Genomic DNA, 16,094 nt, shown 5'->3' with positions numbered 1-16,094 from the left:
TATTATGGTCCTTAGTTCATCAGTGGAGGATTCAGAGCTCTCAGAATGTGCATATGGATTTAATCAGAAATCAGGGTTTCATGGCTACCTACAACATGCAATGTTTGATTAGAAGTAGAGGGGCTCATCCATGCCATGATTAGAAAGGCATCTTGGCCTAGAAAGATTCACAATTATCTCAGAAAGATCCATTGGCAATCAGTGCAATCAGTTCCCGATCATTTTGCCCTAAAACTAGGGTTTGGTATAAAATCAGTTTATTTCTGATTCCTTAGGTGAAACTCTTTTCCATGGCCCTCCATATGTCCACAATGGTCTACATACAAAAAAATCAGCTCTTTATTTGAGCTAGAAGTGCTTCAATTGATCAATGGAATCGGGAATCAGACAGTTTGGGAAAAGTCAACTGTGGGGCCAGAAAAGTCAACTCCTGACATTTTGAGGGTGGAATCTCAAAATCCATGCCTAAGGGAGCCTACATGTGAAATTTGATCAAGGTTGGATCATGGATTAATCATTTAATCAGGAATTGAAGAAGTTACCTAATTTGGAAATGGTTGACTTTCCATTTAAGGCAAGTTTTCATGATTGTTGCACCCACTTTAAGCCCATTTTCCATCAAGATAAAAACTTCATTTGAAACTTTCTCCAACATGAAAGTTGTTCCTCTTGTTCCAAGCTTTCTAGAGAATAAAGTTTGCCCCATTTGGATCAATATTTAGAAAGTTATCCTTGGTCAAAGTGAGACATTATTTTAGGACACTTAGAAAATTTTCTAAGTCCAAAATCTTCAAAGTTTGTCAAGACTTCTTGGTCAGATTTCTTGCATTTCAAGGCATCTTTTGAAAATACTTTCTTCATAACAATTGTACCTTGCCATGTCCTCTTTCACAACCTTTTAGAATCATCTCATTTGGATCCATGGTTTGAGAGATGCACTCATCTAAAGTTGGCATCATGACTTGGTTTTCTAGGCAGCATTTAGGCCAAACTGGCCCAGCCATTTTGCAGATGGTGAAACCTGAACTTTAAGCCCATTTTTCACTTTCTTCCATTCATCATTTCCATTTGTGCCCAACATGAAAAATGTTAAGCTCCATGAACTCTTCCTACTGTTTGCATTGCCTTGCCATTGGGTCATGTACTCATCTAGATACAAGATCACAAAGTCCTCATCTTGGACTGTTTTTATGTTGCACAAGCCAAACCAATAATGTTGCACAAACGACCAGCCCACTTTCTTTACCTCATTTGGCCATGTACTTTTGTTTCCACTAACTTAAGTTTTGCCAAAACAAGAGCTTGCTTTCACCATCTCACTTTTTGCATCATTTTGCACATAACCAAAACAAACATTTACAAGCCCATTTAGAATGTTAGATCCATCATACTTAAGAGCTTGAAACCCTAATCTGAAGGGAGGCTGAAAAACTTTCGAGCAAAGGCAAGTTGACAAGGCAGTTTTCATTCCATTTCCATTTCTCAAGCTAAAGCATTGAAGCATTGAAACAACACATTTCTCCTTCCATTCCTCCATTACCAAGAAGCAGTGGACTGATTTCCACTAGGTAAGCATTCTATCACTCTCTTCCATGGCTATATTCCATGCTTGTTCATCATGTTTACCATGCTTACCATTCTTGCTTCATGTTGTTTTTCCATTATGCCATGCTTGCGTCATGTTGTGTTCCATGTTAATACTATGCAATGCTTGTTTATAAAGCCCTCAACATGAGGCATTGCTATTAAGTTTGCGTTTGTGATGTTGTTTTCTGTTGTATCCGTGTGCATGTGGCCATCTTTTTGTCCACTTTTCTTCATGTTTGAGCCTTCATTTCCTTCAAAATAAAATACCATCTTGTTCTACTCATTGCATACTTGAACTTTGCTTTTTATTCCGTACCATTTGGTGAACCATGATGTTTGCATTTTGTTGGGGAAGTTGGAGAAAATACACTGTTGTTTTCGCGTATGCATGCATGTTGCTAGGGTTTTCCAAGGTTTCATGAAGGAGACGATGAGGTGTCACCTTAGAAGCCATTAGATCACGTGCTCACCTTTTAATCCTGGCCACTGGTTTCTTTTTTGTCTTTTAGTGTTTAAGTGGACTTGACCGGTTGATAAAGGTCACATGCATTATTTAATTAAATGTTCATTTTATTTATTTGTCACGTTGGAATTTTAATTCGTTTGAATTGGGCTTTGCACATTCTGCTTTCCACACCTCCCACGCATGGCCCATTACCAAGGCACTTCCATTTTTATTTTCATTTTTTAATTCACATTTTTATTTTCTGTTTTGTTTTTTAATTAATAAAAATATTTTATTTATTCATAAAAATACCAAAAAATATTTTCCATATTTCTTAATATTTTATTTAATTTTATTTAATTTTTATTTTCATATTTATTTATTGTTAATATTTCATTTTAATTATTTATTTCAAGTGGTTCATATTAGCATACTTTTTTTTGTGATTTTTATTTTCATGACTTAAAAATATTTTTAGGTTCTGATTTTTGGGGTGAGGGTTGACCAATGTCTCATGGTCAACCTGACCTTTTCTTGGAATTTTATTTCTCATTTTCAATTTATTTTGGATTTATTTTTGGCCTAGTTTGTTTGGTTGACTTTTCATTTGACTTCTGTTTTATTTCAATTAATTTATACACTAATTCTCATTATTTTTAAAATCTTTTTGGGGGATGATGATGTCCTGACCCCACCTTATTTTGTTTAATTTTTCATAATTTTATTGATTAATTTGCTATTTATTTGGTAATTTTTAAGTTGACTTGACTTTTCAGTTGACTTTTTTATGATTGATGTTTGACTTAGGGATTGCTTAGGGCAATTGAAGAGATCTTTTGATCCTCCTTTGTTCATCTCATATGCCATGTATTAGAGGCCTTTCATATTGATTTTATTTGATCCTTACTTCATTTTCTAATTAAATTATTCAATGATCCTTTGTTTGCATAGTTTCATTTGTCTGATTCATCTGTCATATTTTATACTTATTTCTTTCATCCATGCTTCTATTGTTTGATTATTTAACATGTTTATACTTCTCATGCATTGTCTAATGCTCCTTCATTTCATTCTTTGCTTGATTATATACTTGTTTATTTATCTGATCTGATTAATGACTGTTGCCTACTTGTATGATGTATGAGGCATATATATTCTTATTGTTTGATTGCCATGAACAATCCCCATTCATAACAAATGTACCCCTCTCCCATGAAGTGTGTAATATTTATTCTTTCATTCTTTATTCATCTTTTAATACAAGAATTAAAACAAACATACGATAATCATTTCAAAACAAGATCAAAATCTCGATCCAACGTCGAGTAATCATTTTCAAAACTTAACAGAACCAGCATGTATTCATCCATCCTTTTGTAAGTCGATTGCTTCATGCATCACCATTTCTCTTGTAAGTCGATTGCTTCAGGCATCGCCATCTACCTGTAAGTCGATTGCTTCTGGCATCACCATCTACCCTTATCCATGACTCATCTCCTTGCTCCATCCGTCGACTCTTATTCCGTTTAGGTAGCACCCATTAGGTAGAACCCTTTATATGATAACATAGGTAGAATTCCCTTATTCTTTGCATGCTAACATTAGGTAGATGTTCCCATTTGTAAATCCTAACACATAGGTCCATATTGCATGACAACTCTAGGGCAAAGCTTCCCCACTTTTAGACCTTCCGTGCATCTCCGATCTGGTGGCATGTCAGTCCGTTCTATTGCAAAGAGGAAACTACCTAAGACTCGATTCAGCGAGCTGCGACACCTACTACTAGGACGTGAACACATTGCCCACTTTCCTTTGACACAGCTGGTGTCCTCCTTTGTAATTCCATGTTCAGATGGCAATCCTTAACCCCTAGATAGTCGAACTACGACAACTCTGATTCTCATGTTCAGATGAGATACGTAGGCACGAGATGCGATGTCTCGCCGAGTTTGACTAACGACTAACAACTAATCCTTCTTTTCTCTCGCCCTCGTTGCGATCGAGACCTTCTTTTTCTCTCGTCCTCGTTGCGATCGAGACCTTCCCTTTCTCTTGCCCTAGTTACAATCGAGACCCTTGTTCCCGTAGTTAGCCGAACTATGTTTTGCTCTGATTCTCATTCCAGGTGAGATACGTAGGCATAAGACGTGATGTCTTAGCAAGCACACTTCTCTTTAACCCATAGGTATCCGAGCTACGACGACTCTGATTCTCATATTCATATGAGATACGTATGCAGTGGATGCGACATCCGTGCGAGTCATTTTCTTTTGACCTTTCTTTTAGTAAATAATACCTTAGATATACACACACCCTTTAGACAAGAACAACAAGAGTGGATCCCGTAGAGTACTACGGATGCGTAGGGGTGCTAATACCTTCCCTTCGCATAATCGACTCCCAAACCCAAGATTTGGTTGCGAGACCTTTTCTTTTCCTTTCTCTTCAGGTTTTCTTCGATCGTTTCCTTTCCCTCCTTTGGGATAAATAACGAACGGTGGCGACTCTTCTGTTTCTTCTTTTTTTTGCCAGTTGTCTTTTCGCATTTTTTTTAGGTTGCGACAATAAGCTAACAACAATAATATGAACTTAAGAAGATATGAATTAAGTTAATACCTTATGATTCATCCAACCATTTGTAATGCATGCAGAGACAATGTAGAGCATATATCTCATAACATAGTATCCACGTGAATGATTGTCGGGTTGTTTTCGCCACTACAAATAATTTTCATATATTTATATCATACTAATACACATAAATAATATAATGTCAAAAAGCACAAGTAATATACTTACTTTTGGGGAAACATAGATTGACTTTTTACCAAGTACGTTATGTTTGAGTGCATTATACTCCTCTATCGCTCTATACATGTCGGTTAAAATTAAACATGAATAAAAACTATTCAACTCTAAAGTTAAAAATAATACCACTTACCCATTCAAAGCGTTAATAACTTCTTCATGCAGTTTAGAGTGCAACGAGCAAAATACAACTATAGTATTTTTCTTGGGACATATAACAATTAGTTGTCAATGTGAACTGCATAAACATTCAGAATAATTAATATGTATAAAATTTATTTATAAATGAAAACACAAATTAATATATACTTGTGGTAAAACGAGGTAAAATAGAAATCTTTGATGTTCCCTTTCAACTTATCTTTTAAGTAAAGAAGGATATTGTTTCCCGTCGAACTGCAAATAAGACCAATGTGTGTTGGATCTAAGATGCAACACTCGTTTTGAAGTTTCCTTTCAACACATAACTCATGGATGTACCTGCAAGAGAAAATCTTTATGTTAAAGTAGAATAACATATGTATATAAATAGAGATCAATATAGAAACTATACTTACGAGGACCAAATTTGCAATACTGAATTGTCTAGGTACTCATTTCCCAACAAAAGTTCATAGACATAAATCCTAGAAAGTACGAATAATTGAGTTGGATCATAACTTAATGTAATACCTATGCATGGGTATGGAATATTGTCAATGATCACTTTTAGTATATCAATGTTATCTACTTTTGACGGTGTGGGTTCAATACTGCCCTGGTTGGCTGAAAAACTTTCTTTCGTGCTTGTACCATCCGTATTTTTCTGAACTTCATTCTCTCGAATTTCCAACTGATTTGAGTTTGTGTTAGACCCAACGAATTCAATTTTTGCATCATAAAAACAACATAAATAAAAACCAAAATTAAAATACGGAAACAATAGTAATAATAACATACAGTTTATACCTCAAGTACATCGCATGTACACTTCTCGGAGACCTTCTCCTGAGTCATCCTCTCTCGCTTCTCTTGCTCCTTCTGGACACTCTCCTACACCGTCCACAACAACCTCTCCCTCTTCTCATCTAACTTCATATCCTTCTCTCCCCTCCACCTTTTCCTCTCCTCCTCCAACTTCCTATCCTGTTTCTCCTTTTCCTTATCCAACTCAACATTAACAATCTATTTAATCTCTCTCTCTCTCTCTCTCTCTCTCTCTCTCTCTCTCTTACAAGTTTCTCTCTAGATTATTTAGATGGTCCAAGATATACCTTGAAGCCAAAGCCTCTTCCAAGACCAAAGATACGTCCATGATGCTCCTTGGTTCCAATCGCTTCTACCAAGATGTCATGACGATCTTGCGAAGTGAAGAGGCCAACTTCGGTTTGTTCATCCATATCATCCTACAACACATATGAAATTTCATATTTAACAAATTGATTTAACTAAAATAAATATTATTGAAAAAAGTATCTACTTATAATCCTTCGAGCCACTTCGGGCGTAACATCTGAAGTGAACTCGTAGTATTTTCTCTGACGTGCCCTTTTCCATTTCTCATGGTGTGATGGTGGTGATGGAGTGTGATCAAGACTTATAAAGCCTCACATTTCTTCCTCCCTTTATTTTCTTTTTTATTCCACTATCGTCTTTTCAAGTTTCGATATCCTCCATGAGATAATCAATGTGGATAGATATTTCTAGCTCGATTTTCCTTTCCTTTTTGGATCTTTGCCAATAATGCAAGAGTATTGCGAGACTCTACAAATTTCTCTCAAACATCTTGATCAATATATGAATACATATCATATGGAGGCTTTTCTCTATCTTTTCCATGTTTAATATAACCATAGGTGAGTTATGTCTTAAAGCCCCTCCAACGCTCACCACAATATATAAGCATCTTTTTTTCACATTATCATCTGGACTAACAATGAACACTTCTTATGTTTACATAATAGAGATGTTATTAGTATTAAACAAAAAATAAATGATCATATATACAAAATAATATGTCAGTCATTCAACATCGTGCCAACTATCTATCAACATCGTGCAAACAAATGATAAAATACTTGAAAATCTTCCCATATGGCATCTTTGAAGTCCTCTTCAACATCGTGCCAACTATCTATCAAAATTCTCTCTTTACTTCTATCTTGTAACGCAACATAACCCATAAAATTGTCAGTGTTTTCACCATAAACCCTATCGATTGCAGTAGCAACTGTAACTGGGTAGCAAACACCGATTTTGTGAGATTTTTTCACCTTGGTATACATCGTGGCACCTCTAGTTTTTCTTCTACGATTTGTATTAACAGATGTTGCAACATATATTGTATGAGAGGTATTTGTCAAATAGGTCATGACTATCAAAAGACAAATACGTAGAAACAAAATGATCAAGAGACAAACAGTGAAAAAAATGATATAAACTCATTTCAGTGATATGTAACTCGCTTCAGTGATATATAACTTGTTTCAGTGAAGAAAAAACCTATTGAAAAATGATATATGTTGACGAAATGACTATCTAAATAAACCTCAAAATGATTAAGAGAAACTATACTAGCTAACGTTTCAATAAAAACAAATGGAAAATCGTAGAAACAAAATGATCAAAAGACAAACTAACATAAAACCCTAGACAAAATTATTACTGAAAAACAAAGTGATATATAACTCATTTCAGTGAAGAACAAACTTGTTACGAAAATGATGTTTGATGAATATCTGTTGGAAGAGTTTTGATGTCAGCTCGAAAATCACATAGGTTTTTTTTTTGCGAAATGAGAGTGACAAAATGATATTTGAGCGTTGATAGGTAAATAAAAAGTTAGAAACTAGCTAGATTGTAGTCTGAAGTATTTCATGCAATATATATGTCACGCCGTTTTATATAAAATTCGACGTGACAATATTAATTAAAAATATAAAATATAAAAAATACAATAGTGTCACATTTTGGAAATTCAATTAAAAGATATATAACGTCATTATTTTTGTATAACCGAGGGGTTTAAACATATAAAATAAAAAATTAAAATAAGATTTTGAAAATAGTATTTTGAAATTGATTAATGCAAATAGATTACCTCTCAGTTGGACCATGTAGCTGAGGTAAATACTAATAAGAAAATAACAATGATAAAAATGGAACTTGGAAAGGTGCTGAGTGATGAATACTAACTAATCAACTAAAAAAAACATAAAATGCAATAACTAGGTGTCGAAGCGAGCTCCCTTATAGCTCTATTCCCTCGCTTTTCTTAAAAACCAATGTAAATGGTTGTTTATGTTTTTTTTAAAATAAAACTCGGTGCTCCCAGTACTTATACCCTCTTTTTTTATGGTTTGAGGTGTTAGCTTCGTTATAAAAAACATTATTTGTTGTAGTGATTGTATGTGCCCACATGCTAGATTGAGAACAAGTAATAGCTTTTAGATAATTTTTAGGACCAATAACATCACCAATATCATAAGCACCCTCACTAAGATAAACTACAAAAGCACCAGTGATATCAGGTCATTTTTGTCAAACTGACATTCTAACATGAATTTTCTCAGCTAGCTCAGCAGGTTGTGCAACCTCATCCACATCAGTAGGATCAACTACATTCTCAACAAGTGGTTTAACCACATTCTCATTTGGAGCAAAACCTCCACGAGTGGTGGAGGAGCTAGCATTATCAAAATTAGGCACTGGCAGAGTAATAATGTCAGACATAACATAATTAATATTATCAAATGCAATGACATGCTCAACAACATCAATCTCAAGGAATTTTGTATGGATGTACTCCATAATTTTATTACCTCTACCAAGATAAAAGAACTTATATCCTTTAGCTCGATTTGGATATCCAATGAAAAAACAACGACTAGTTTTGGGCTCAAGCTTTGTCTCAAAGGGATCATATGTTTTAACCTTTGCGAGGCAACCCTGACACGAAGATTGTTCAGACTGGGTTTTCTACCTGTCAAAAATATCAAAAGGTGTTTTTGGAACTAATTACTAGGAACTCTATTTAGTATGTAAATGGTTGTTTTCAAAGCGTCACCCCACAAAAGGTTTGCTAAAATCCACCTACTGGTTTAGCCTTTCTGCTACACTATTTTGTTCAGGAGTAACATGCATGGTGTATTATGGAATAATTACACAATCCTACAAGTATTTTGCAAAAGGAACCATATGTTGTCCAGTGGAATCATATCTACCACATTACTCTCCAGCGTAGTCGGAACACACCACCTTTATCACCTTTCCTAACTGCTTTTCAACCTCAGTTTTAAAGATTTTAAATTTTTCAAGTGCTTCTGATTTTTCCTTAATCAAGTCAAGCTAGCGAAACCGGGAAAAATCATCAATGGAAATGATAAAATAATCATTACCATAAATAATTGGAGAAAGGGCCCGCTAATATCGGTATGAATAATTTACAAAAGGTCTGAACTTCTAGTTGAACTCTTCTTATTGATCTTAGTAGATTTTCCTCTAATGCAATCCACACAAGTCCCTAAATCATTTAAATATAAGGAAGGTAAAATATCATCTCAAATTAACCTTTCAACTCTTTCCTTAGAGATATGGCCTAAACGCTTGTGTCACAATAAATATGAACTTTCTTTAATTTTATACCTTTTAACAATGGAGCTCTCAACATTCAAGGATGAGAAAATTTTATCACAATACAAAGATAACCTATATAAACCATCCAACAAGATACCATTACTAAAACTTGAGAATTCAACATCAATTTTATTTTTCCATCATAAAAGGTAAATTGAAATCCAAGCCTATCCAAATAAGATATTGAAATCAAATTCCTCCTAAAAAAAGATACATAAAATGTATCTTTCAAAACAAGTTCAAAACTAGTTCCTATAACTAAACTAACATCTATCACTAGCTCTAGAATTACTTCAATATTATTTCCTAGCATGAGTTTGCTTTCCCTCAAATTTGATCTCCGCTTGTTTCTGAGCGCCTCCAGATCTGTTCTTGTTGTCTAACCAAGCTTTAAAAGCATGTCAATCAGTTTTTGTATGCCCATTTTCCTTACACCAAAAGAACCAAAAGGATTTCTTAAAAGCACTCAACTTTGGACCTCCTATGTTATGGTGTTGACCATAACCTGGTTTCTTAAACTCAGGATGTCTATGCGAAGCATTATGATTGTTTTTCTTATTTTTCCAAGAATTATTACTAGAATGAGGTTTAACATGAATTCTCTCTCTTTTTTCAAAACTTTCTTGTTTTTAAACTTGAACCACTTTCTCAATAAACCTTGACTTTTGTCAAGTGATTTTCAAAACTTTTTTCTTAATAAATGCTAACATATCTTAAGCATACTTAGACCAATTTCAAAAGACTTAAAAAATGCATAACTCATTCAAATTGTTTTTGTGTCCTTTGTGCACTTTCCCTTTTAAAACTTTTCTCAAAGTTTAGACATAAGCCATTTCCATAGTTGAGATATAATTCTCCTATCTCCATATTATTGATGATAATTATTTTCCATCTAAGAGAGCTAGTGGAATACTTATAGATTTCTTATCCAAGTTGGAGTTATTCTCATGATGATGCAAAGTTCTCATACTTGTGGGTGACTAGTTGAGTACTCTCCTTAAAATGACAAAATGTTTTTTCATTAAAAAATGAATCAAAACAAACACCTTTGTTATTTTTACCACGAACTATGAGATTTTGATCCTTCATTGCACTTTGTTGGTACGTAGGTATGAGACTTCAAAAGGTCTTGGCAAACACCAAAAATCATTCAAAAAAATATTTTCCCATCTCTCTAATCTTTTACAAAAAACACCCTTTTCAAACTAAAATGTACATATTTTCAAAGAGGCTCCCATGGAGTACCATGGATGTTTAGGGTTCTAATACATTCCCTTTGCATAACTAACCCCCGAAGCCTTATCTCTTTTTATTAGTTTTATTTTAAAACTTCTTTGGGTTTTGTTCGTACTTTTTCCCTTTTCCTTTGGAAATAATAAAAGTGCGGTGACGAATCTTGCTTTATGAGTTAAGTTAATCAATAGCTTAATCTCAAAAAATTTACCGCTACAAATGGTAAGCAAGGTGATGAAGAAGAAACCCTTGATCACTTCATTGATAAAAATTCTCCTTGGAGAAGAACGAAGAAGCAAATATTGACCGAACTAAATCCTCATTTACCGGATTACATTAAACCACCATTCCCTATAATTAAAAAGAAACAGGTTCAAGAGGAAGAAGTAGCGATGTTTGCAAAGTTCAAGGAAATGCTAGCTAATCTCCAGGTAATTATTTCGTTCCATGAAATTTTAGAACCGGTGCCTAAATTTGTTAAATTTATGAATGTATTATTAAAGGGGACGAAAGGGAAAGTAGGAAAGGAAAACGTAAACATGACTGAAAAGGAGGAGGTGGTAAGATCTCAAGTGTTGCCACCAAAATTAAAAGATTCATGTAATTTTATTATTCCTTGCAATATCGGTGAGGTGAATATTCCGCAAGCTCTGTGTGATCTTGGATCTAGCATAAATGTCATTCCACTGAAAACGGTAAAAGAATTGAATGTGGATGAGATCACACCGAGTAATATGACTCTTACTCTAGGTGACTCATTTGTTACTCAACCAGTTGGTATTTTGCATAATGTGTTAGTACATGTCGACATACTGGTATTTTCTGCGGATTTCTTATTGTTGGATACAAAGGGAATTTCAAGAGAATTTGTTATTCTCAGACGGTCATTCCTGGAAACTGGGAAAGCCAAGATTGATGTAGAAATGGGTGAACTTATATTAAAGGTCAATAAAAAGAAAGTAGTTTTTAAGGTGTATGACTGGGTACCGGGTGAAGAGAAGTTGGATACTTACTATCATCTGGAGGAAAGAGGTAGTAAGGTGGACACATGACAAAGAAGAAACGAATTGACCGGCATGAGGATATCCCTTGCGCCTGACGTAACTTAGAATGGATCGCCAAGCTAATGACTTAAAACAAGTGTTGGATGGGAGGCAACCCATTAGTAAGAATTTATTTCTTTTTTCGCTATAGTGAATTTTAATTTTCTAACATTATGGTTTTTATGTTATGTTGTAGAAAATAAAATAGGTAAAGAAGGTAGAAAATAGATAAAGAAAGGAGAAAGGGAGCCAAAAGGAAGGCAACCCTTGTAATAATCATGCAGCCCATCACGTGCGTGATGAGACTCTATCGCGCACATGATATAGGCATCACGCGCGCCATAGAGACGTTGGGAGGATTCATGTGATCATTACCATCATGCACGTGAGGCATCCATCATGCGTGCGATGTGACCGTTGGTGAGAGATGTTGGGGAGAGCCGTTGGCATCACGTGTGCGATGCAGGGATGATGCACATGATGGACAATGGCTAGTTGGCCTATATATAGTGAATGCGGCGTCACTTTTTCATAAGAATTACTTTCTACCTTTCTACTCTATACTCTGAGCAATTTCTGTGCAATTTTCTTCTCCTTTTTCTCTATGCGTAGTGTTTTCGCTGTTGTTGTAGGTATTATGGCTTCAAAAAGAGGACGTGTGTCAATAGGATCATCATCAAGGGTTGCTCCAACACCTAGCGCTCCAACTTCTCCAAACCTCAAGTTCTTATCTGAGGTGCATGCAGAAAAATTTCTCAAGATTGTGGATTACCATATTCTCAAGGAGCGAGCATTTGATTTAAGTGATTTGCGAGGTTTTGAAGAGATTGGAGAACATTTTCATCAAAGAAAATGAGTAAATTTTAATAATTTGATTCATGAAACTAATAAGATATTGGTTTAGAACTTTACGTGAATGCGGCGTTTGGTGATTCAGATTCCTACACCTCCTATGTGTGAGGTAAGAACGTAGACTATTCTCCTTCTTATATTAACGCACTTTTTAAATTTCAACCTCCTCTAGTTTGTGATCTCATGAACTATAGGCAAGAGCACAAGGTCATAAATGAATATATGACCCAGGTAATGCTTGATCTCTTTTGTAGACCCAAACGGTATGGGTAATTGAGCGTGGGTTAGCACTATGTCTCAAAACCGCAGAGTTCCACGAAACTCCTAGGGCGTGGACATCATATTTTGTTCACACTTTAGAGTTTGTGTCTAATCAATCACAATTCATTGTGAAGAATTATTTAGTATTATTATCTCTCTTAGGGGGGGAGATTAATTTGGGGCGCTTAATTGCTAAAAATATAAAATATATGGCTAATGCCCCACAAAAGGATTGCGGGCATTTTTTTGTTATAAATGAATTGTGCAGGAGAGCGGGTGTGTCTGTTTACCCCGAATATGAGAGGTTAACTCCAAAAGCACTTCTCAACGTTGCGGCCATCAGGAAGTTGAAAAACATGCATCAAGGAGAAGTGGCTCAACATGACCAAGAAGACAATCAACAAGGCAATGTGGGAGAATTCAACCAACCACAAGAACAACATCAACCACAACCAATGAAAGGTCAATAAGCATCATAATTTAAAGAAGGATGGATACTCGCTTAGTAGGAGTTGCAAGGTGGATAACAGAAGTTTCACCCACTTTGCATGTTGAACCTCCCTGATTTGCACCAGTATTCAGAGACTTCTATGAACAACAAGAAGATCACATGCCGACTCAAAGTTTAAGAATCCAGTTTGCATCAGCTGAAGACATGGAGAATTACTTCACAAGCCGAGATCAAGATCAATAAATGAGAAGAGACCACATGCAAGCAAAATGGACAAGGCAAAATAATGAATTCAACAGCACAATGCACGATATGCATGACCTTTTCCACAACAATAACATGTGAAAAACATTGTAGTTTTTTTTTTAATTTTTAGAAGACTTTATTTTTAGTTTTTGTAATCTAGAGAAGAGTAATAGCTAGCACATGCGCTCTTCCTCTCCCATTATACTATCCAAATTATTTGTCTTTAAGAAATAAGTTTGTAGTTGTTTATGTTTTTTCAGATTACAAGTTCTAACTTTAGCATTGAGAAAATGATCCAAAAGAGACTTTATCATAAAAATAGCAACTAGCAACTTAAATATGAAGTATGAGAAAATAATCAACGAAATTGTACTCAACCTACAATACCTCATCTGGTAAGGTTTGAGCCAAATATTTCCATTGTTCACTTTTCTTTCTTTACGAGTGTATCCATGCATTGTTATTTTATTCTGGTTTGATTTATTGTTGATGAAGTTATCAAGTTTGATCAACACACACTGAGGAATTTTTTTTATAACTTTGAGCCTTTGCAAACCACCCTTTAGTAGTAGGGTTATCCTTTGCTAAACACTTTGAGCGTAAGTCTTTCTTTCGGTGACGTAGCCTTAAATTCTTAGCCATATTACTTGAAAGATCTTTTCTTTCCACCATCTCTTTGGAGTTAGGTAGAAATCTTGTTCTTAGAGTATATGAAAAATATTAAGTTTAGGGTTGCTTTTGGAAGTGAACAACGTTTTAAGTTTGGGGTTGGATACTAGAGAATATGATCCAAAATTGTCAAAAGTTATTGTGAAAAAGAAGTGAAAAAAGACACTTCTTCAAAGAAAAAATGAATGAATAAGAAAAGAAAAAGAATGACATTGTAAGTAGGATCACAAATCTCTAGTACTAACAAAAAGGTATGATAAATAAAGGAGAACTAGGAACCTAACTCCAAAGGTTTAACCCAACTTTCCTAAATATATCATACCCTAACATAAGCCAAGTTACAACCTAGAAAGCCCTCTAATGTATGTGTTGTAATCTCTTTGATGAACTTTTTTAGAACGTAATCATGCTAAGTTTAATTGATTTTGCATGTTGATTGAGTGATCACCATATCCATTGAGTGGGTTATAGTGAGCTAAGAGACAGGTTGAGTACTCGTAAATGTTAAGGATGTTTTCCGAATTCTCCGGATATAAGTTGGAAGCTAAAACATGGTCAGATAAAAGAAAATTTTAATTTGGTGATGTTTGATTGTTATTGTGCGACTTATTGTCTGTTGAAATGTGCAGTTACAGACGAGTTACTTGAGGACAAGCAACGATTCAAGTTTGGGGTTGTGATGGCAGACCGTAATTGTAAATATTTAGTCGTAGAATCGGAGAAAAACAAGTGAAAGTCGAGAAAATATGAGAAAGAATGACCAAAAATTGGGTAAAATAACTAAGTGTGCAAATTGTGGAGTTAGTGAAAATTTGAGTGAAAAAAGAGCAAAAAAGAGTGAAGCTTCAGAAATAATCACATCTGCCATCACACATCATCGTGCACGCGATAGGCATTAAAAATTGCATCACGCGCGATGGTCACTTTTCTAGGCCTTTTTTTTGACGTGTTCTAGTCCATTCTGACACCTTTAAAAGGGGAAATTCTGCACTTTCGCAAGGGTTATAAAATTTGACACTGGGAGCACAATTTTACAACAATCAAAGGGTGATTTTGAGAGCATTGGAGGCCAATCCTTCAAGGAAATTCACATGTTACTTTTCTTTATTCAATTGGTATTGTAATTTTGACTATGGGTAGTTAAGCTTCTTTAGGTTAGGTTGTGTGATGATGAACCTTATTCAATCTTGTTGACATTATATATTGGTTTGACTTTGTATGAATCTTTTGAATTATAATCTTATCCAGTTGCTTCTTAATCTAATCCTTTTTATTTGAGATACTATATTAATCTGATATTGGACACATAGGGATTACTAATCCTTAGCCTATGTGTTGGACCTAGGGAAACTATGTATTTACGCTGGTTGAATAGGGATAAGAGACCCTGAGTAGTGCCATAGATAATTAACCTTATGCACATCGTCTAACCCTGCTTACGCTGACTGACTAGGGATAGAAAACTCTGAGTAGTGTTTAGTGAGTTCTTTTGTGAGGGATCGACTATAACGATTTTGTTAGTTCGCAACGAGATTATAAACATTAGACCATTCATACAAGGCATCATATATCGTAGAGAGAGGATAAGGGGATTCTAATACACAACCTAACCATCTTAATACTTATGTTTTAAACTCGTAATTTGTTTTCCGTTCTATTGAACACCCCCTCCCCCCCAATTTATTGTTTTACTTTTATGTTGCACAATTGTTGACTTGTTCGAACACAATCCTTGTGGATTCGATCTTCTATTACTAAGACATTATCGGTACACTTGCCGAGAAGTCGTCATTGGCAAATCTTAAAATATTTGCATCTAACTCGATCAACCCCATTGTTAACCTACGCCGAAATGATCTCCACATAACCTTCACATCTTCATCAA

The sequence above is a fragment of the Lathyrus oleraceus genome, chromosome 5 (assembly GCF_024323335.1).
Source record: "Lathyrus oleraceus cultivar Zhongwan6 chromosome 5, CAAS_Psat_ZW6_1.0, whole genome shotgun sequence".
In the NCBI taxonomy this organism is placed as follows: domain Eukaryota; kingdom Viridiplantae; phylum Streptophyta; class Magnoliopsida; order Fabales; family Fabaceae; genus Lathyrus; species Lathyrus oleraceus.
Note: the sequence above shows the minus strand (reverse complement) of the source record.